Source organism: Rhinatrema bivittatum, chromosome 3 (assembly GCF_901001135.1).
Source record: "Rhinatrema bivittatum chromosome 3, aRhiBiv1.1, whole genome shotgun sequence".
Classification (NCBI taxonomy): Eukaryota; Metazoa; Chordata; class Amphibia; order Gymnophiona; family Rhinatrematidae; genus Rhinatrema; species Rhinatrema bivittatum.
The window spans coordinates 27,832,576-27,855,972 of NC_042617.1; the positions used below are offsets into that span (position 1 = coordinate 27,832,576).

The 23,397-nt window shown below is 46.9% G+C and overlaps 1 long non-coding RNA gene across 1 annotated transcript; it reads right to left on the minus strand.

The window, feature by feature from the left end:
- Positions 1 to 1,389: 1,389 nt before the first annotated feature.
- Positions 1,390 to 15,798, minus strand: LOC115088486. The gene is made up of 2 exons (XR_003855787.1): positions 15,485 to 15,798; positions 1,390 to 2,689 (listed from the first exon to the last, which is right to left on the minus strand). It is a non-coding gene; the product is annotated as an uncharacterized LOC115088486 (long non-coding RNA).
- Between the last annotated feature and the right edge of the window lie 7,599 nt (positions 15,799 to 23,397).

Genomic DNA, 23,397 nt, shown 5'->3' on the forward strand with positions numbered 1-23,397 from the left:
CTGGTGCGCGAACAAAGGTACGTGCGCACGTAGTTTTATAAAATCTGCCCCTAAATCTTGACTGGGGGTTTTGATTTCATTTCTCTTTGCGGTGGTTTCCACAGACATTACAAGCACTGAACTGATTGGTGTACTTTGGAGAAAATGTATTTGTTCAACCAGGAGGGTACCAGAAGGATCTGAAAGGCCAGGAGGGTTCTTCCTGCAAAAGAAAAGGTTGAGCCAGAGGGGCCTTCAAGTGATTCTGCAGCAGGGAAGGACAGTCTTGATTTTTACAGAAATTGCCATATGTCCTGTTTAAGCAAGAACAGGACATACAATTGTCCTGTTTTTCGCTTTGCCCGTGCACAGAAAGAGACATTCAACTGACACACTTTGGCAGATGTAAGATTTTAAAAAGGCGGGTGCAGATGGTGTGGTGCATCACTGTCCCGCTTCCTTCACCCCACCCTCACCCTTGCCAGCCTCTCTTCTGCTTTCTCCCTCACACCTCCCTTCTGCTCCTTCCATCTCATCCCCTCTCGCCCCCCCCCCCCCCCCTCAGGTTCATCTACACCTTCCTCGCCTCTCCCTCAAGAACGTCTCCATCTCTCCCCTTAATTTGATGTCCAGCTCCATCCTTACGTTCCTTCCCATCTCCTCCTTCCCTCCTCGAGGGGGAGTCCTGTATTATGGGGACGCATCAGTGGCCACATGAGGCAGGAGAATGCCCAGACAATGCAGGAGGAAATAAAAATAACACAAGGGGGTGGAAGGCAAGTATTGATGGCCCCCCCAAAACGTTCAGAGACTGCATCGGAAAGAAGCAGCTTGCATTTAATGACTTGCCTTTCCACGTCCAAGCTCAAATGGATTTTAAATCCCATATTTAAAATCCATTTTAAATATATCCCTTCCTTCCCAGTATTTGCCCTGATGCTAGATTATCCCTGATGCTAGATTATCTTGTGCAATCAAAGGCATTCTTACTCGATTATATCATCTAATATTAACTAAATAAGTTGTTTTTTGATACCATAGTTTACTGTTTTAATGTTTTTTTGATACCATATTTTACTGTTTTAATGTATTGTTGAATTCAGATATTATTATACTGTTACATGTACACGCAACCGCGTATTTTTGTTCCATGTACACCGACGTGATATCATTGATGAGCGGCGGTATATAAAAATCAATAAATAAATAAATAAATAAATAAATATTTTCCTGAGCCAGAGGGCTTACAATCTAAGTTGCATCTGGGGCGAAGGAGGGGGATGGGACTTGCCTTCCCTGGCTCTCAGCCCTCTCCTCTGACCACTCGACTACTCTTGCGCAGCTGAGTAGCCTGAGTAGGGGCAGTGACAGGATGTGCAGAGCCGGTACTGGCTTGTCAACTGAACTCTCGCACAGGCTGATCCAGGCCCGGGTTTATCCTATTGTATCAGTGGATCTGTAGGTCTGACTTCCTTGACAAAAAAAGCAGGCTTTATGTGCCTGGATGCAATGGGATAAAACCAGGACTGGCTCGGCCTGTTGGGGGGGGGGGGGGGTGGAGAGATCCTGCTGGCAAACCTCAGCCTGAGAATATATAAGCAAGAGGACGTTTACAGGATGTTGGAATTCAGAGACCATCCAAGGAATGTTTTCCTCACGGAATATACCTTGGAGCAGGCAATTGTGTGTGCGACTTGTGTCAACGGATTTTGTGGCTGTGAAATGATAATATCAATAACGATTCTGCTTTCGCCATTAAACACATTATAGCAACGTGGCAATTTTGTGGAACGTCGTTAATTGAAATTACCGGTATTTGGCTCTTTTCAAAAATGGCTCCTATCAGCTGCTGAAGCCAATCATAACAACCTCCTTTCAAGCCAAAGGTGGGTAAAACTTTCCAGTCAGATCTGCTCAGAGATGAGCCCTGGGATTGTTTCAAACAGGCTTAAAAGTCCCCACTTGATGTGGCTGCAGGGATTCATTTTGTACCGTGCAAGCTGCCAACCCGCTGTGTCACATCCTTCTCACACTGAATGCAGAATTAAAGTACACAACAGGATCTGAATGATAAGCAGAAGCACAGCTTGGAGCCGGCCACTGCAAATCTGCCCATCTCCACGAGAAGCGGGGGAGGGCATCCTTTTACTTACACGCTTCCATTTTTTTCCAGTTCTGGTCTTTATCCTCTCTTTTCTACCTAAGGCTAAATTGGAGGATGGGGGCAGGGTTGGAGGGAGTCCACATTTGAGGTGCTGCACTTCAGTGAGGCCCTGGCATACTGTGCACGCTGATGGGATATATTTACTACACTTGTAAGCTCCCAGCTGCAGTGGGTGGCCTCACAAATAGACTCATAGGGCTTGCTCTTCCATGACTTGGCGTGGGCATCTAGGACAGAAGCCTTCTATGAACAGAAGGGCACCACCTTAGGGCAGGGGTTGGCATTCTGGTCCTCGAGAGTGGCGCACAAGTCTAGTTCTCAGGTTATCCACGCCTTAAATTCATTAGATTTATTATCTGGTCCAGGAACTCTGCTTATGTTAGTTATCCTGAAAACAAGAAATGTGCACAGTGGCCAACCTCTACCCTTGGGATCCATGGTTGAAAACAGGCTGCCAATGTAAACGTCTTCTTTAGGAATATGCCACTGTGACAGGTTGATGGTCTGGAGTTCTCTGAAAGGGTCCGAAATGTCTTCTCTAATGACCTGCGGCGGATTAAAAAAAAAAAAACAAAAACAGGAAAGAATAAAATCACAGTTCTGTCTTCAACAAAATCGATGGTCAGAAATACCTACATAAAGTTTAAAATGTGTTTTCTCCTCTTCATATAAAGTGCATCAGTTATAAAGTTTCTCCATCATGAAACAACTTGAAGATGTTACTCTAACTCCATCTCTCTGAAGTAGCGCATTTTCCTTCTAGCAGCACAAAAGGTGATCCATCTACATTTCCTGAAATAGTGAACACAGAGAAATCTGTTACAGAAAGTTCTCTTGTCTCCTCCAGGGATGAACAGGGGGACCATTTTTCTGTTTTGTTTTGTCATTTTGTGTATGTTGGAAGTTTGTTCGGGTTTTAATTTGTGTAATACCTGTTTCAGTTCAATTCATTTCCTATTTATTTTATTTATTTATTTATTTTTAATTTTTATATACCGGTGTTCCCGTATTGCATACAAATCACATCGGTTTACATTGAAACATTGAAATAAAGCAAAAGAAATTCGCTCGTAGGCTGTTCATGGAACAAGGAACACAAGAAACTGGGATAAGGGAGACTATTCTAGTTAAGTGATGGAAAACCAGTAAACAAATAGGCAAATAAACAAATAAACAGATAACTATATATTTCCTGAACCTAAATAAACATTAATTTATAACCAAAAAAAAAAAAAAGCCCCAAAACAAGAAAAGAACTGAAACGGGGCCTCCTTTGCCCCTTCCCTCCCCATCACGACCACTGCTGCCTCAACCAGCCAGGGACCTTTGCCTCCCGCCCCACCCTCCATAAGTGAGCTGGGGCATCCACAGTCTTCACTTACCCCTTCTGTGGAATATTCTTTAATGTCCCTTGTTACTCCTGCCCTGCTGGATTCCAATACAGAAAAGCGCTGGCTGGCCATGAGGCCAATACCATTGTTTTAAAGTCATAAAGTGCAGTAGGAACCAATAATACAGGCTATATATAAAAATATATTATACCTGTTGGAAAGCATTCTCTGCCCCGATTGGCATGGCTGGTGAGAGTGGGAACAGCCGGGGTTGACCTGCTGATTGAGCTAGTAAAGGCTTCTGCCACAGCCTGGGGCGAGCCAGGGCTGGTGGCTGAGAGAAAGAGGCAACATTGTGCTGCTAAAGATGGCAGGCTTCACTCCCTCCCAGAGCACTGGAGAGAGGGAGAAGCCTCTGATAGGTGTGGGAGGACTACTAACTGCTTTCATGGCTCTGCAAAGTGAGGGCGGGGGGAGGGACAAAGCAGGCAGGGAGAATCGCTGCCGCTCCTCTTCATCAGCTCAAAGAGGTAGAAGGGAGCAGCCCCCCGGTGCTGAAATAAAGAGCAGGCCAGGTCCAGTGGTAACATTGTGATGACATCACAACCCAGAAGTGTACCAGGTCATGCTACTGTCATAGGGAAAAGAAGTTAAAATGCATAAAAATAAATAAAATTACGAGGCGGCACATATGAGGTGGATGGGGGCCCCGAGCAGCCCTATTAACTGGTCCCAGGAACAGTCTGAAAACAATGCCAGCATTGTTGTAGAGTTTCTAATTTAATTAAATATAAAGGAGGCAAAATAGGTGCAGGATGCCCTGGGTAAAACCCTGCCATCTCCAAAACACTAGGATGGAGCATTTTCATTTACAAGAAATCTTTTGGAAGAATGAGCAGTTTGTGAAAAAGCTCCATAGTGAGTTTTCACTGCTTTCAATGTATAGTCACTGTGTGTTTCAGGTTGCTATGGAGACCTTACCTACCTCATGGCTGAAACAAGTAAACAACAGAGTAATTTGCCAGCATAGGGATACCGGGGGTGTAATATAACCAGCTCCCTTGGGGTTGTGAGGGTCATTTTACATAAATATAAGAACATAAAAATTAACTGCATAGTGCATACTGCCACCATCTGAAGCAGGGGGTGAGATAAGCAATAGGGAGTTATTTGAAGAATACTAACATGGACATTATTTTGTGAGTGGCATCAGAAGCCACGCGCATGTTATAAAATCAGGGATCGGCACGCGCAAGGGGGTGCACACTAGTACACCTTGCGTGTGCCGAGCCCTCGGGGAGACCAGCTGGCTTTCCCCGCTCCCTCCCCATCTTCCCCTACCTGTCCCACCCCCCAGTGCGACCCCCCCCCCCCCCCCATACTTTTATCTCACAAGTTATGCCTTGCACACGCCGGCCAACTGCCAGCGCGCAATCCCCCGGCACAGTGGCCGTGTGGAGGCCTCTGGCCACGCCCCCGCCCCACCCCTTTTTGCAAGCCCTGGGACTTACACGCGTCCCAGGGCTTTATGCGCGTCACCGGGCCCTATGAAAATAGGCCCGGCGCACGTAAACCTTTTAAAATCTGCCCCTGAGGTTACAATTAAAAACACTTCTGAGTGAATGTGTAGGAAAGATTGTACAAAGTTTAATTAGTGAATTTCCTCAATGTGAAAGGTTAAAATATAAGATCCAGAGTAGATAGTGGTAATAATTAGAGATGTGCATAGTTTTTTTTTCGGGTCATTTTCGTTTTCAGATTGGGGGTGGGTCATTTCAGGTCCACGACCAGATCGGTGTTTTCTGTAAAAATTTCATATTTAAAAAAAACAAAACCTGCCCCAACCTTTGCCATTTATTTAAATGTAACCCCCCCCCCCCCACCTTCCCGACCCCCCGAAGACTCATCCAAAGTCCATGGTGGTCCAGCAGTTGCCATTAATCAAAATGGCGCCGGCAGCCCTTTGCCCTTACCATGTGACAGGGACCACTGGTGTCATTGGGTAGCCCTTATCACATGGTAGGGGCAATGGATGACTGGTGCTATTTTGAAAAATGATGAGGGCTGTCCATTGCCCCTACCATGTGACAGATGCTGCCCAGTGGCACTGATAGCCTCTGTCACATGATAAGGACAAAGGGCCTCCGTCATCATTTTGATTAATGGCCCCGTGAGGAACCACAGTACTAGGCTAGACTCTATACACGCAGATACAGAGAAGTTGTATTTATTGTACAGCTCGATGGTACTGCCCGGGGAGCGGGCAGCAGTGAAGGTAACCCAGCAGAAGTAGTCCAGGGGTCCTCAGCAGAGGAGACCAGTCTCACACTCGAGTAGGTGATAGGCAGCGCGGGGTAGCTGGGACAGATCCCGGATGTAGAAACAGAGCACTGAAACTGAAGGTGAAACAGACTGAAAGGGTAAGTAATCACTGAAGCAGAAAGCTGTATTGTTGAAGGTCCTGGCAGGCCGAAGTTGTTCGGTGGCAGGCACCAGATTAGGGAGAGCAGGATCTCGAGGAGCGAGTACCCAATATCCCAACATAGGTACCTGAAATAAAGCAGAAGGGCCCCCGAGAAGCAGGTACCCAGGTTAGTGAAGAAATACCCCGAAGGGCAGAGAGAGCTTCCTGCGGCAGCTAGGAAGCGGCAGAGCAGCTTAGACCGGAGGCAGTCCAATCCGATCCAATCCGATCCTCGCTAACTCAGTTTGTTAGCAAACACTTGGAGGGAACGCCCCCGAGGTTCCCGCCATGACTTGGATATAGACATGGGTGGTGTGCGTGCGCGCACCCTAGGAGGCCCTCAGGAAAATCATGGCGAACACCGTCGTCGTTGCCCATCCGGGGACACTGGAGAGAGCGGCATGAAGATGCAGCAACAGCCATCTTCCCAAGGCTTGAGTAGAGAGAAGGAAGAAAGGTGAGGCACAGAGATCGAAGCTATCTGAGACCGACGGATGCAACAGACCCCCCTTCAAAGGGCTCCTTCCAGACCCCCTACCTGGTCTAAGTTTTTGAGGATGCGATCGATGAAATTGACGAAGCATCTCTTTGTCCATGATATTAGCCAGTGGTTCCCAAGAGTTTCCTTCTAGTCCGTATCCCTCCCACGACAGGAGGTATTCCCAAACTCTGCCTCTCTTCCTTACATCAAGGATGGCATCAACCTTGTACTCGATGTCTTCTTCTGCATCAATAGGTGTAGGTTCAGGTGTCTTGGTAGAAAACTCACTAAGAACAAGCGGTTTCAGCAGCAAAACATGGAATGTGTTGCAAATCCTCATAGCTGGAGGAAGTCTTAGACTATAGGTGAGTGAGCCCAACTGTTGGAGAATAGGGAAGGGTCCGACAAAGCGTGGAGCAAATCGAGCAGATGGAAGCTTAAGTCTCAGATGTTTAGTAGAAAGCCAAACTTTATCTCCAGGCTGGAATTCAGGAGCCTTGCTTCGGTGAGCATCATAGCCTTTCTTTGCTCTTTGTACTGCTTTTTGGAGCATCTCTTTAGTCTTTCTCCAGTGCTGCTGTATATCTTTGGCAGTAGATTGAGCTGCCGGGGACGGCACAGAAAGTGGACGTGGTAAAGTTGGTAAGGGTTGTCATCAGTAGACCACTTCAAATGGAATAGATCCAGTAGATGACGCTGGATGTGAATTGATGGCAAATTCAGCCCAGGGCAACAGTTCAGCCCAATCTTTCTGTTGTGAACCAACATAGGCACGGAGGAACTGTTTGAGAGTTCTAGTCATTCTCTCAGTTTAGCCATTCGACTGAGGATGATACGCAGAGGTGAAGTCAAGTGTGTTATCGAATTTCTTACACAAGGCTTTCCAGAACTTTGCTGTAAATTGAACTCCTCTGTCAGCAACAATATGTTTAGGCATGCCATGTAGGTGAAAGATGTGACTGATGAATAACTTAGCAAGTTCCATTGCTGATGGCAAGCCAGGGAGAGCCACGAAGTGAGCCATCTTCGAAAATCGGTCCACTGTAACCCAAATGGTATTGTTACCTCCGGAAAGTCGCAGGTCCACCACAAAATCTGTTGCAATATGGGTCCAGGGCTCATCCAGTGCTGGCAAGGGTTGAAGCAGGCCCCAAGGACATCTGGGCGGAGGTTTCTGTCTGGCACAATTGGAACAGGAGGCTACGTAAACTAGAGTGTCTTCTTTCAAGGTGGGCCACCAATAGTACTTTTGTAGCTTGGCCAGAGTTCGCTATTGACCAAGGTGTCCGGCCAGTTTAGAATCATGAGCCCATCTTAGCAATTTCTTTCTTAGATTGCAGGGTACATGGTCTTGCCCGGGGTACCGGATGTGTAGCTATGAGAACCACTCTCTTCGGGTCAATAATATGCTGGGGTTCATCAGATACGTCCTCTGAGAGGAAAGAGCGAGATAATGCGTCTGCTCTGACATTCTTATCACCAGGGCAATATTTCAGCAAAAAGTCAAATCTGTTGAAAAACAGAGAACACCTCGCCTGTCTATGGTTGAGGCGTTCAGCGTGACAGAGGTACTCCAGATTTTTGTGATCAGTGTAAACAGTAATCTGATATTGTGCACCTTCAAGCCAGGGGTGCCATTCTTCAAATGCCATTTTTATTGCCAACAGTTCTTTATCCCCAATGCCGTAGTTCTTCTCTGCTGGCGAGAATCGTCGGGAAAAGAATGAACAGGGGTGCAAGATCTTCGAATCACCGGTCTGGCTTAGCACGGCCCCTACACCTACATCAGAGGCATCGACTTCCACAATGAAGGGTCGCATAGAGTCCAGATGGCGGAGACATGGTTTGCTTTGAAAGGCGTCTTTTAACTTCTGGAACGCAGTCACAGCTTCCATAGGCCAAGTAGCAGCGTTGGCTCCCTTCTTAGTCATTGCTGTTAATGGAACTGTCAATGAAGAATAATTTTTAATAAAGGCCCGGTAGTAATTGGTAAATCCCAAAAATTGTCTTAGAACCTTTAGGCCAGTGGGTTGTGGCCATTTTTTAATACTCTCAAGCTTCTGAGGGTCCATTTGGAAACCTTTGTTTAAGACAATGTAACCTAATATTTCCCAAAAAACAATAAAATATTTCAAAACAGCAGAAATATCAAATTATAACCAATAATTAAACTAATAAGGATTAAAAAATCTCTTGCTCTCCATACCTGGGATCTTCTGATTTCCAGTAACTCTGAGATTTCATGGATAGGGGAAGGTAGGGCCACTCAAACTTTACCTTCTCACACACACACATACATTCATTCTCTCACACACTCCATCTCACATATACATGCCTATGCTCTCACACACATAAGAACATAAGAACATAAGAACATAAGAAAATGCCATACTGGGTCAGACCAAGGGTCCATCAAGCCCAGCATCCTGTTTCCAACAGTGGCCAATCCAGGCCATAAGAACCTGGCAAGTACCCAAAAACTAAGTCTATTCCATGTAACCATTGCTAATGGCAGTGGCTATTCTCTAAGTGAACTTAATAGCAGGTAATGGACTTCTCCTCCAAGAACTTATCCAATCCTTTTTTAAACACAGCTATACTAACTGCACGAACCACATTCTCTGGCAACAAATTCCAGAGTTTAATTGTGCGTTGAGTAAAAAAGAACTTTCTCCGATTAGTTTTAAATGTGCCCCATGCTAACTTCATGGAGTGTCCCCTAGTCCTTCTACTATCCGAAAGAGTAAATAACCGATTCACATCTACCCGTTCTAGACCTCTCATGATTTTAAACACCTCTATCATATCCCCCCTCAGTCGTCTCTTCTCCAAGCTGAAAAGTCCTAACCTCTTTAGTCTTTCCTCATAGGGGAGTTGTTCCATTCCCCTTATCATTTTGGTAGCCCTTCTCTGTACCTTCTCCATCGCAATTATATCTTTTTTGAGATGCGGCGACCAGAATTGTACACAGTATTCAAGGTGCGGTCTCACCATGGAGCGATACAGAGGCATTATGACATTTTCCGTTTTATATTCATCATTCCTTTTCTAATAATTCCCAACATTCTGTTTGCTTTTTTGACTGCCGCAGCACACTGAACCGACGATTTCAATGTGTTATCCACTATGACACCTAGATCTCTTTCTTGGGTTGTAGCACCTAATATGGAACCCAACATCGTGTAATTATAGCATGGGTTATTTTTCCCTATATGCATCACCTTGCACTTATCCACATTAAATTTCATCTGCCATTTGGATGCCCAATTTTCCAGTCTCACAAGGTCTTCCTGCAATTTATCACAATCTGCTTGTGATTTAACTACTCTGCACAATTTTGTGTCATCTGCAAATTTGATTATCTCACTCGTCGTATTTCTTTCCAGATCATTTATAAATATATTGAACAGTAAGGGTCCCAACACAGAACCCTGAGGTACTCCACTGTCCACTCCCTTCCACTGAGAAAATTGCCCATTTAATCCTACTCTCTGTTTCCTGTCTTTTAGCCAGTTTGCAATCCACGAAAGGACATCGCCACCTATCCCATGACTTTTTACTTTTCCTAGAAGCCTCTCATGAGGAACTTTGTCAAACGCCTTCTGAAAATCCAAGTATACTATATCTACCGGTTCACCTTTATCCACATGTTTATTAACTCCTTCAAAAAAGTGAAGCAGATTTGTGAGGCAAGACTTGCCCTGGGTAAAGCCATGCTGACTTTGTTCCATTACATACATTCATTCTCTCCCACACTCCATCTCACATACACATGCCTATGCTCTCACACACACTCACATTCTCTCCCTCATAGACACATTAATGTTGTGTGTGTGAGTATGCCTGTGAGAACCTATAAGTGACACACAGGCTCTGACACATACACATGAACACAAGTTCTGACACAGATATAAACTCAAGGTCTCAGTTCCACACAAGATCTGACACAGACACACACAAACACAAGCTCTGACACAGTCACATGCATACAGGATCTCAACACACATACACGACCTCCTTTCTCCAGGCCACGGTGGGTTGGACTCCACCACAGCCCTGCCAGCCTCCTTCTCCCTTAAGTTCAAGCCGTGGTGGGATGAGCTCCACCACCACGGCCCTGCGGGGTAGTCTTTCCTTTGGTTCAGCCGCACTGGTCTTTCTGCAATGAAGGTGGAAAATTGTGAGCTAAAAGGGCAAACTGCTGCGGCCTTTCCTCACTTTGGGCCGCTAGCGGCTTCAGCTCTGCCAGTGACCTGCCTCTCTTCTTCACGGCCTTATTTTGTTTTTGGCCGCTGGCGAGTTGAGCTCCACCGGCAGCCCCGCATCCTCTCCTTGCCCCCCCCAGGCATGCCACCCCATGCAAATGCATGGTGTGCACAGCCGGTTGCACCGGGCCTGAATCTCTCATGCATGACCATTAAATAAAAGGGTAAGCTCTCTAGGGTGGGCACCTGCAGCTGAAGAATAGATACTTTGGTGCTGTGCATCTCAACCTTTGACTCAAAAGAGTGTGAACCATTTGGCTATATGTGCCCTCCCCAGAAGGCTTACTCCTTCATTTCACTTGGCACGCCTTAAAAAAATGGCCTCACGTGAGATTATACCCAAGTCAGGATGCACAGCCTCAGTCTAACATGCAAGGCCATTGTGCCACAGTGCCAAAGCCCAATGTTCAGCTGTACGTTTCTGCCTCAAAGGGCAAGGAAAGAGGGAAGGTGAGGGAGAGGGTGGGAAGGGGGGGAGAGAAAGGGGTAGAGGAAAGGGAGCAAGACTGCATGGGGGAGGATGGAGTACTAGGAAGGGTGCGTGTCGGGTGGGGGCTGGAGGCAATTGAAATTGTTTCAATTTCAGCAAAATATGTAACTCCTTCCTTGGTCTGAGGTGGCCTACCACATTGGGCACAGCAGTAGATGATACTGGCCACCAGGAATGAGATTTTTTTCCATCTCAAAACCAAGAGTTTAATTTCCAGCATAAGCTCTCTTGGGCGGGCACCAATCACAGACTTTCCTGCTTTTCCTGAACAGCTGAACAATACATGTATAGTGCCAAAATGCATACTGTTTTGTCATTGGTGCCCACCCCAGAGAGCTTATACTTTGCTCAGTTAGCTGCTGTGCCTTCCTTACAGAGTTTATGATTTGTTTAGCTAACTGTAGATGTCTGAGATTACATTTTTTGAATGGCATAAGCCTGAGCACAATTGAGGTAAACCTTGTGGGCAGAGCCCTAAGGTTTGTGCCACTGGCAGGCGAATGAGTCATTGCATGGGCCAGGCTAGGACAAGGTCCAGGAGTCTGTCTGAAGAGCAGACAGGGCTGAAGCTGTAGCTGAAGATGGAGCAAGGCTGAGGCTGAAGTCGTTGGATGGCTGAGGCTGAAGGCCAAGGCTGAAGACGGAGCAGGGCTGAGGCTGAAGACAGAGGAGGGATGAGGCTGAAGACAGGCTCGGACGAAGACAAGGCAGGCTTGGGAGCTGTTTGCTGAGGCAGTGAAGGGACATCAGAGGAGCCCTTTTATAGGGTGAAGAGTGGTGACATCATCCAAGGGCGCCACAGGCTTTTCTCGCCATGGGTCCTTTAAAGGATCCGGCTTTGGGTGTGTGCGCACACCTAGGGGAAGGTCAGATGGTGATCCCGGTGGCGTCCTGCCGTGTCACGCTGCTCGGCAGCATCCTACCTCATCGTGCTACTTGGCAGAATCTTGCCGTGGCGAGGCCTGCCAGCTTTGAGGTAAGTACAGCCACTCACAGGGCCACCCCGCTCGTGGCAAACATAACGGCACCTCCTCCTCTAAGCCCTCCCCAAGCCTCTTGTCTTCGGCTTCTGGAGAGACGTTGAAGGTACATTTTTACCATCGGGGAGTGTAAGGTGCTCCAGTCAATGGATGGTTAGGGTAATCCAAGTACAAGAGAACTGAATGTCTTAGGTAACACAGAGAACTGAAGGGTTTCCTGGTGGAACCCAATCTGCATAGTGATAGGCAAGGTGATCGCAGTCATGCGACTGGGTAAGGGTTGCTCGAAGAAATAACACAAGGAGCGGTCACACTGGCATAACAGCAATTCCTGAATAAAGTTGTCCTGATATGGGTGTCCCTTTCGAAGGTGAGGGACACCCATATCATTAATTGTGAGGAAGAAACAAGATGGTAAAAAACTGCCCTCCCAACTAGACTTCTCCTTACGGAGGTTTCCAGTCTCTCAGGACAATGGCTAACAAAATGCCACTTGCTGCCGACTCTGCCTCTATTTTTCATCTACTGAGAGTTGTGTATTGCCAATTGCATGGGCTCTTCAATAGCAACAACTCTCGCTGGCTCTGGAGTGGACTCCAGAGGGTTCAGAGGCTTAGGAGCCACATGAATGGTCCGATAGGAGGCCTTCTTCTCTTGGACTTGTTCTTGAAATCCCAGACCCATTTGATTAGCCAAAGTGATAAGTGCTTCTAGCGATGGAGGAAAGTCCTGAGCTGCCAATTCATCTTTTATTCTCCTGGACAATCCTTGCCAAAAAATGGCGGTTTGACTGTCCTCATCCCATCCAAGCTCAGAAGCCAAGGTAAAAAAATTCCACAGCATACTCGCCAACGGTGTGAGTGCCTTGACGGATTTGAAGATGTTCTGTAGTGGAAGATGAGGTTGCACCCAGGTTGGTCAAGGATCAGATGAAACTGTTGCATGAAGTTATCCAAATTCCTGACAAGCAGGTCATCTTGTTCCCACAGGGGAGAAGCATAGACGAGAGCGGGACCATCCAACAGGGAAAGGATATTCATTATCTTGATCTGATCAAACAAAAAACCAAGCCGGCTGTAGCTCGAAATACATCTTTCAAATATTGAGAAATCCTCTGCACTCCTTAGGGTCACCACTATAGCTCAGAGGCAGGAGAAGCTGTATCATGGATTCCAGTCTGGATAGTATCGGTTCAGGGTTCACCAGAGCTGATACTGGGACTGGGTCTAGACGTTGGGTTTGTAATCATATCTAAACACTGAGACAAGGTCTGTAGTAAACCATTTATTTGATCCAGTTGCTGCTGGGCCTGTTGCATAAACCTGTTCAGGAGACCATTACTCCTGCATCTGGGTGGCCAATGCGACAATGACCCATTGCAGAGACGAGTTCACCAAGCTCATGGCCTCAGCAAACTGTTGCGAGCGGCTTAAGCAAGAGCCCCTCTTACCGTGGCAGAACTGTCACAACCTTTTGGGCAGAGTTTGTGCTGCTGGCCAGTGAATGAGTGTCTGCACAGGCCAGGCTAGGACAACGTCCAGGAGTCTGAAACTATGGTCAGATCCGAAGAGCAGACAGGGCTGAAGCTACAGCTGAAGATGGAGCAAGGTTGAGGCTGAAAACAGGCTCAGACGAAGGCCTGGACGAAGGCTGTGAAGGAACGTCAGTGGAGCCCTTTTAAGATGGGATGCACAGCCCCAGTTTTGCATGCAATGCCATTTTGGCAAGGCATGAGTTGTAAAATCTAAGTATAAGCTCTCTGGAACAGGCAGCAGAATAAAGCATAAATTCTCTTGGGTGTACACCCACAGCTGAACAGTAACCCAAAGTCGGGATTCACAGCACCAGTGTGCACCCAGAGAGCTTTCACTGGAAATTAAACTCCCGGGGGTGGAGAAAACTCACATTTCCAGTGGCTAAAGTTATTCTGTTGCTGTGCCCAGTGTGGTAGAAGCAGCTAGACACTACCATACTGGGCACAACAAGAGTATAACTTGGACACCAGAAGCGCGAGTTAAGTTTAACTCCCGTTTGTAGCCACGAGTTAAATTTCCAGCTTTAAGAAAATGTGCCTTCTGCTGTCTGCCCTTTAAAGCGCCTCCCTGCATTGCTGGGGAAAACCTAATGCCTTCTTTTATATAGAATTTACATGCACCCATGCTAATTTTAGCGCTGGTTTTTATTCCTGTTTTCAGCACACATTTTTCAGTGGATCCGAGCAGCACGGTTTTACCAGAGGCAAATCAGAGAGTTGGATCGAGGGAGCGCACTAGACGTAGTGCACTTGGATCTTAGCAAGGCCTGAGAGACAGTTCCATACAGAAGACTGAGTGGTAGGTGACATAGGGTAGTGGTAACTGGAGTTTATTCTGAGGTGGGGGGGTATTAGCTGCGGTGTTTCTCAGAGATCAGTCCTGGGATCTGTTCTTTTCAACATATTCGAAAGCAACAAAACAGAAGGATTATTGGGAAAGATTTCTCTTTTTACCAATGATATCAAAATCTGCAACAGGGTAGATAGGAAAATGTGGAAAACATGAGGCGGGATCTAGCAAAGGGTGAGGAATGGTCTAGAGACTGGCAGCATAGATTTAATGCTAAAAAAAATGGAGAGTAATGCATGTAGGATGCCAAAACCTAAGGGAGAGGGACAGTACTGGAGGCAAAACTCTTCTAAGCACAAAAGAAGAGCAAGATCTCCGGGGTAATTGAATCTGATGATCTTAAGGTGGCCAAATAGGTGGATAAAGCAACGGCAAAAAAACAGAGATATTTGACTGCACAGGTAGAGGGTTGGTCAGCAGAAAAAAGGAGGTATTGCCCCTGTATAGATCCCCGGTGAGTCCTCACTTGGAATACTGCGTGCAAATCTGGAGCCTACATGTCCAAAATGCTTAAGTCTATCCTGCCCATTTGGTTCTTTCTAACCCTTTTCCTCAACGTGGGACCCGAGCTAGGAGTAGAACTGCCATCTTCAGGGGCACCGACCGCCATGCCACCCAAATACCTACAGTACCTGAATGTAATCCACTTTGAAGCGCTGTAAAAAGTGGAATATAAATCTAAATAAATAAAATATCCCCCCCTCCCCACTCCTGATCACCGCCCACAGCTTCTTAACAACTGGAACCAAGCAGGTTAAAAACAAAACACACACAAAAAACGATTCATGATTTTAAAGCTCTGGCTTTTAGCGTAGAGACCTTTTTGCTTTTAAGTGCCCAGTCTGGCGCTATATACAAAGGCTATTATATACCGGCTTTAGCCGTTGCCTTAAATATAGTTTTCCATCTGAGATCACATTTTGTCTGGGCAGCCTGTGTAATTTACCTTTTCAGCCCTCCAGCTCTGAGCCTGAACAGACTATTTGAGGCTTAGATCTCAAATGCCTTCCCGGGATGAAGGTGAATTGTTCTTAGCGCTTTCACGTTTGTCTCTGACGTGGGCACCCGGTGCCTGGACTTTTTTTTTTTAATTTTTGGCAACACAGAAAACTGGGGGCCGAACAAAAGCCACCGTACAACTCATCAAGCTCCATTCTTCTCTCCCCCTCCCGAGCTTGTGTTCCCTTTCTTGTCCCGGGCGGCTCCTCGTGCAATAAGCGCCGGCAGAGTCCCCGCGTGACCCTGCCCTGAATGCAGCCGCCTGCCTCGCCCACCCCGAGCACACCAGCCTGGGCAGCCTGACGCCCCAAGACTTTCTCCCGGTCCTAGCGCTCGCCCGCTTCCCTCCCTGGCTAAAAGTCAAGATGTAAGCAGGCCCAATCTGTTGCACGAGGTGCTTCTAAAGATCATCACCGCAAGGACCAGCAGCACCTCTCGGGGTGAAATTCATGACTCAAGAGTGACAGGAAGTTACGGCTAAATCTGGTTTTACTGCCTTTTTTTTTTCCAACAGTAAAATACAAATAATTGTCGGAATACTGGCCAGATCTGCTCAGTAACCAGCGCCATAGTTCACTGTTTCAACCATATAAACATCTCCCTTTAGAAATCCCCTTTCCCACCCTTCTGCCATACCTGCATTATTTGCTTTGATCTCTTGAAATTCAGCTTTAGCCAGTACACAAACTTGCCTTGCAGTCAAGGCTGACTTTAATGAGATAGCAATAAGGTTCACAGATTTGGAGAGCATATTCTGGCTTGCAGCGGCGCCAGGGATGGTGCTAGTTTTGGGGGGGGGGGGGGGGGTTCTGCCCTGTGCCAACAATTACTGTGCTGCCCACCCCCTGTTCATTCATTCTCTGACACGGACCCACCAAAAAAACCCAAAAAACCACCCAGCTCCCTTCAGTGATACAAACTTTAAAAACTGGCACCATTCCCCCCCCCCCCCCCCGACCTCATGGCTGGTGCAAGAGTATCAGGTGCCCTAGGTGAACCTTATAGCCTTGCACAATGACCCCCCACTCCATTACACACACACACACAGTTATAGAGTTATGCATGCATTTATATTATATATGAAAAATATCAAAGTACAGTATTCTGAGGTAAAATATCACTTACATTATATTTACATGCACTGCTGTGATGCCAGCCAGAAATCCCTGCAAAAAAGTCACTTGGAAGCCATATGGTACTAGGCCTATTGTGATGTGTGTTGGGTGTGGGCTTGACCCTCCGAAAGCCCTAAAACACTAATACACTTTCTATTAGAAGAATGCCTCACCTCAGTCACACATGCAGAAGATAGAGAGACCCTCACCAAATACAGAACAGAGCAACCAGAAAGTAGAAATATAAATGCACAGACAAAAACTAAACAGGAAACAAAAGGAAGCCAGACTCTCTATGCAGTGCAACAATGAAAAAACAGAACATCAGAACACTCACAACTCCAACTGGTTAGACTTCCCTTTTACAACTCCTAAGTCCAATCGACCCACCAGAATGGCAAATTCTGGCACCCTACTGGTGCCCTCCTTGAAATCAGCCCATCTCTCCTCCACACGCGACCGTGCTCTCTCGATTGCCGGTCCCACTCACTGGAACACACTACCGCCTGACATGCGCCTCGAACCATGTTTGAACAACTTCAAAAAGAAATTGAAAACATGGTTGTTCAGCCAAGCTTTCCCAGAATAAAAAAGCCACCAATCCGTGCCAAAGTAGACCACATTACGTCTACCCCTTTTCCTCATATTGAGGAGCTATGTTTTGTTATGCTCCCTCTCCTCACTTCGAGGAACCCCGTTTTGTTATCTTGTCTTTTCTCAGCTGCCTGTCGTTATCCCTTCTCCCAGTTTTGACTTCCCTGTTTAAAATGTAATTTTCCAATCTTAACCTGTTTACTGTAAACCGACATGATGTCCACAACTAATGCCGGTATATAAAATGTTTAAATAAATAAATAAATAAGAAGTTGCCATGCTGGGTCAGTCCAAGGGTCCATCAAGCCCAGCATCCTGTTTCCAACAGAGGCCAAACCAGGCCACAAGAACCTGGCAATTACCCAAACACTAAGAAGAACCCATGCTACTGATGCAATTAATAGCAGTGGATATTCCCTAAGTAAACTTGATTAATAGCCATTAATGGACTTCTCCTCCAAGAACTTATCCAAACCTTTTTTGAACCCAGCTACACTAACTGCACTAACCACATCCTCTGGCAACAAGTTCCAGAGCTTTATTGTGCGTTGAGTGAAAAAGAATTTTCTCTGATTAGTCTTAAATGTGCTACTTGCTAACTTCATGGAATGCCCCCTAGTCCTTCTATTATTCGAACACCTGAAAAATAAAACTAAAAAGGATTTTAAAAATTCACGCTCTCCATACCTGGGAACTTTGATTTCCAGTGACCTTGAGATTATCATGGATTAGTGGGAGAGGGATGCACAAACTTTCTCCTCTCTTTCTTATTTATATATATATATATATATATATGTATATATATATACATACATACACACAAGCTCATACACACATCCGCTCCCCTCTCAGACAAACCCACAACATCTCCAGTTCTTCTTTGGTTGGGATCTACCAGCAGCGTAAGGCCCTTATCTTCATTTCAGCTGCTGGCAGGTTAGAATCCACCCTCAGCACCCATTCTCCCTCTCTCACACACACAGCCCTGGCATGCTCCCATTCTCACTCTCTCTCTCTCACATCCCCACCCCCCCACCCCCCCCCCTAAAGGCAAGCTCCCATTTACACCCACACACGTCAGGCAGGCTCCCATTCGCATCCACCCAAATCCCACGCAGGCTCCCATTCTCACACACATACTCCCTGCCCAGCCCAGGAAGGCTCCAGTGCATGCATTTGTGCACACATACACATGCACACACACACACACACACACACACACATCTCCACCCATCCCAGGCAGGCTCCCAATTTCTAGAAATTCAAAAATGATTTTTTTTTTAAATCTTTGTTGTCTGATTTCAGTTTTCTAATTGGTTGGTCGCAGCTTTTTTTCCCCCACCTTCTCTGCCTGGTCTTTTGTCAATTCCTTTTATAGGGTCTCTTTTTTTTCCACTTTCTCTCTCTCTTTCACATACACAGGCATAGGCTCTCACACTCACATGCAGTCTCACACACACACACACACACAGCTCTCACTCTAAAATGCTCTCTCTTTCAAATGCTGTCTCACTTTCACACACACAGGCTCTCACTCTCACATGCTGTCTCTCCGATCATATAGACTCTCACTCCCACACTCTGAACTCATTCCTCACACTCACACTCACACACCCACACACACACACACACATTCTACAAGGCCTCAGCCTCTATCTCTCACCTCTGGGCCTCCATTTCGTGGGTCACCACAGGATGAGCTCTGCGGTGGCCCTGATCATCTCAGGCCGCTGCGAGGTGGGATCCGCAGTGGCCCTGCTGCCGGGCCTCCTCTTCTCGGCACTGCTTTTCTTCTGCAGCAGCCGCGATGGCTCCTCCTCCTTCCTGCCTGCGCGGCTCCGGCAACATTGTTCTTCCGGGGCCTCGCAGGCAGGAAAGAGGAGGAGCACCTGGACGTGATATTTTCTTCTTCCGCCAGTGGGCCTGATCTCACCGCTAGTGGACCCGGTGGGAACGGGTCCACTAGCCGCAACACTGGCCTCTCCCTGCTCCCGACGCCATCCCAGTGGGTGTGCCGCCCTGTGCAATTGCATGGTTTGCACACCCGGTGGCACCGGGCCTGATTGGCGCCTCTGCCTCTCATAATTCCCAGAGAAATGTGTTACTCATCTCTCACTCATTCAGCATGCCAAGTCCCAGTTTAGAAGGCAACATGTGAGACAGTGGTCATCAGAAGAGTGGAACTATCTACATGAGGTGTGATGGGGGGGAGGGACCCTGCCCTTAAGATGCCTGAAAGTTTACCTGCAGAAAGGGTGTGGCTGCTTGCTAAGAGACCCTAAAAGCTGAGGATGAGCCTGACAATCCCTTAAGAGCACCTAGGATCCAAAAAGAACGGGGAAGAGTTGAACAGGAAGCAGAGTGTTTGGGTGCTTTCTAGAGATATGCCCTGATTGGTTTTTTCATGTTGTTTTTAAAATGGTTCAGGGGTGTTTATTTCACCTTTCCCTAATTTTGGACTTAGTGCGCACTAACTCAAAATACTCATTTTATGAAATTTCGTCTTTTTTTTTTTCATTTCGGGGTGCTTCTAAAACAAGACGAAATAGACAATTTCGTTGCCATTGTCTATTTCTATATCAGCCATTCCCTCGGGAAGACACAGCTAGTTTCCAGCCTTTTGATAAGGATGTCCAGCCTCTCCCTCAGATGGTGACCCTGAGTGTAAAGGACTGATAGTGCTGCCCTACTTTTCCTGGGCTTTTCCAATTCTCTGAGGCCAGGGATGATAAGGGGTCTCGGCTATTCCTGTCTTATAATCTTGCTGCGGCATCCTGCCCGGGATTCTGGCCGGGTCCTCTGTGAGTTCTTTGTTGCCAGGACGGCCAGGGTGATCCATCCTGCGGCTTCAGGGGAGGACCGTAAGGCTAAGGGGGGGAACAGGCGGGAAGTAACCAACTGTTAGACGCTTTTTCTGTATCGCAGAAAAGAGAGGCTGGTGGGCGCAGCTAGTGACCACCACTCCTGCACTGTCTTAAGACTGTGGTAAAGAAAAAAGAACTAGCCCTCTGGTTTGCTACTATTGAAAGTCTGGCCCTCAGAAAGTGTGAAAACAAGCTTCGCATAATTACAACCTTCGGTCCTATCTAAAAGGATTTTTTTTTTTTGTAGCTTTTAACTCATGTTGGTGTCACGAGTGCAGTTTATTGGGGGCAATTTACAAAAGTTCCCCCAACGATGCAAACCCTGGGTTACTTATAACTGCGAGCTTTGCACCAGTTTTCAAAGGGGGAAGTGCAAGCCCCCCCAGCTGCTTTTCTTCTGCTGGAAATAATGCGTGGAGTCTGAAAGGGCAATCAAGGCCTGGTTATTTCCCTCCCCTGACCTCAGGGAATGTCTACTCATGATAGAGATGAAAGTAGGTGAGTTCTTGATCCCTGGCTAAGGGGTGGGCACTCTGCAAATAACCAATTTACCCAGGGAAATGTCTGTTTATTTGCCCCTTAAAGAGCTCTTGAAAATTGTTCAAGGCTAAAACAAAGCTTAAGCAGATTTTAAAAAAAAAAAAAAATGTCACTGAAGTGACGTATTCAGCTGCGATATCCCCCAAAAAGTCCAAGATGAGGGTGGAAAAAAACCATGCAATAATAAGACAGCAGACAGGCACGTCCCGTTAGGTATGCTGGAATGTGGATTTGGATTTTATAGGCCTTTCCAAGTACAAGCTATGGCCGTCGGCAGGTATTTCCCCTTCCCAGAAGGCTTACAACCATAGGGCCTCATTTTCCAAGCCGCTCGCACGCGATAAGGGACCTTTCGCACGCAAAAAGTCCCCTTATCGCGAGTGATACCAGGATGAGGGCCGAGTCGGGGCGGAGTCGGCCCCGGAAGAGGAGGAGTCGTGGCGTCACCGGGGCCGACTCTGCGCCGACGCCGCAGACAGCGGATAGGTAGGTGCCTTTTCGCTGCCTATTTCACTCCCAATAGCTGCACCTCCTATGGTGGCGCTATTGGGTGCGAAACCGGCTAGCGCAGGCCCGCCCCTCGTCTTCTAAAGTATCGCAGGCCTGCGATACTTTAGAAGACGAGGCCCATAGTTTGCACTTCAAGCAATGGAGAGTGGGGCGGAGTGACTTGCCAAAGGTCACAGGGAGCAGCAGTGGGAGAAGTGGGACATGATGTCAGTTCCTGGAAGCTGGTGATTACAGTCAGTCCTAGATAATACCAGGTGAAGGTCAGTGGCAGAACTGGCGGGGTGATGAGTCTCTCCAGTGACTTTATCAAATACTTCTCAAAATGCAGATGCACCATACCAACGGGCTTCCCCTTATCCACTCACTTATTTACACCTTCAGTGAATTCTACTAGATTAGTAAGGCTTGATTTCCCCTTGCTAAATCCATGTTGGCTCTTTCCCACTAAGCCGTTTCTCCATATGCCCAGTAACTTTGTTCGCAACAATACCTTCCACCATTTTATCCACCACAGATGTCAGGCTCACTGGTCTGTAATTTACTGGCTGCAACCCTTTTAAAAACAAAAATTGGCATTATATTGGCCATTCTGCAGTCCTCGGGTATGTTGACAGCTTGTTAAATCATACACTTCAGTATTAGGAAGCCAAGTTCTTCCTTGACTTAAGCACCACACTGTTACAGTTCAGTGTGCCACTTTTTGGGAAAACAAAATCCCATTCCTTTGTTGAGAAGAGCGTTCAGACCAGACTGCAGTGTATGTGAGTCTGGGTTTTATGCACAGGGGAACTAACGTCTACCCCTGGATTTATTTGTACTCAGTAGTTACTATGTGATTACAAAACATTCAGGAAAAAGGTGAAGGCATTTTTTTTCAAACTGGCTGGTTGCCTTAATGGCAGGAGTTTGTGCTCAGCCGTTATTGTGTGATTACAACAGCGGGTTTTTTGTGGGTTTCACAGATACAGTTTGCATCATGGGGTGTGTTTATACATATTTTGTTTTATTTTACTGTTTTAATATTGATGTTTTTATGTTTTATTTATTTGTGATCGTCCTAGCATTGCCACTCGTGCCGCTGACTAGGGCACGAGAGAAGGAAGAAGGGCATTCTGCAGATGTCTGTGATGCCACCTGCTTAATAGGGAGAGTGCAGTGGTTCGCAAGCCTAGAAATATGGAGCCCGCAGAACCTGCTTTACTCTGCAGGAGGCAGCAGCTGCAGCTTGTGGGTGTTGACTGTTTACCCTTTCTTTCTGTTTTTGGACAAGAGAACGGTTGCGAGAGAGGAGAACAGGCCGGTGTTCACCGAGCATTAGGGCTGCCTTGGCCGAACCACCAGGGTGAATGGGAAAACCAAACTTTTCTCTCAGAGAAATTGTTTGCAGGACTGAGTCAGAACTAAGCTCTGGTATTAAGTGGTGCCCCCCAGCACAGAGGTGTATGCACCAGGGTGGGGAGAAAGCTACAGGGAGAAGGGTAAAAAAAGAGAAAAGTGGGATAGAAAAGGGAGAAGGGAAGGTGAGCAAAGGAGAGGATGGGACGGAAGAAAAGCAAAAAATGGGGAGGAAAGCACAAGGGAGAAAAAAGGAAGAAAGAGAGAAAAAACGAGCAATGTGGAAATGGGAAGGAGGGACTGTGGCAGGTGAAGATGGCCGCTGTGCAAGGATTCTTCAGCAGCCTGATCTGACTTAGGACAGAGATTTTCCCTAAAACATTGCCTTGTTCTAAGCTACCTGGACGGCATGGTTAAGAGGAAAGCTCTGCCCCTTTGAACCCTCCATGCCTGTCTGGGGGTCAATGGACGAGCACATTGAGAGGATGTAGCAACTTCTGACAGCAAACATTTGGGAGGAGAGAGGAAGAAATCCTCCCTGAACAAGAGGTTTCTCCAAGCATTGGCAGTAGAACCCTTCTGCCTCTAATGATGGCTCTGAGTCCCTCAGATTTCTGCTCCTTGGAAGCCCCAAATATGACCACAGAAGTGGATACGGCAGTGGTTCTGGGAATTCCCAGATGGGGCTGAGGAAGTCCAGGTGGTGGAATAATGAGTTGGGGATGTGTGAGTGCCCGTCTTACATGGGCAGTAGGGTCATGGGTGGAGGGGGAGAGCGCCCACGGGGAAGCCACGTCAGTTGGGGAGAGGATGCACTCTGAAGAGAGGGGTCAGCCAGTAAATTGCTGTCAGGTTTGGAGACAGTTCTGTTAACAACAAGGAGTGGCAGGTTGGTTGGAGCT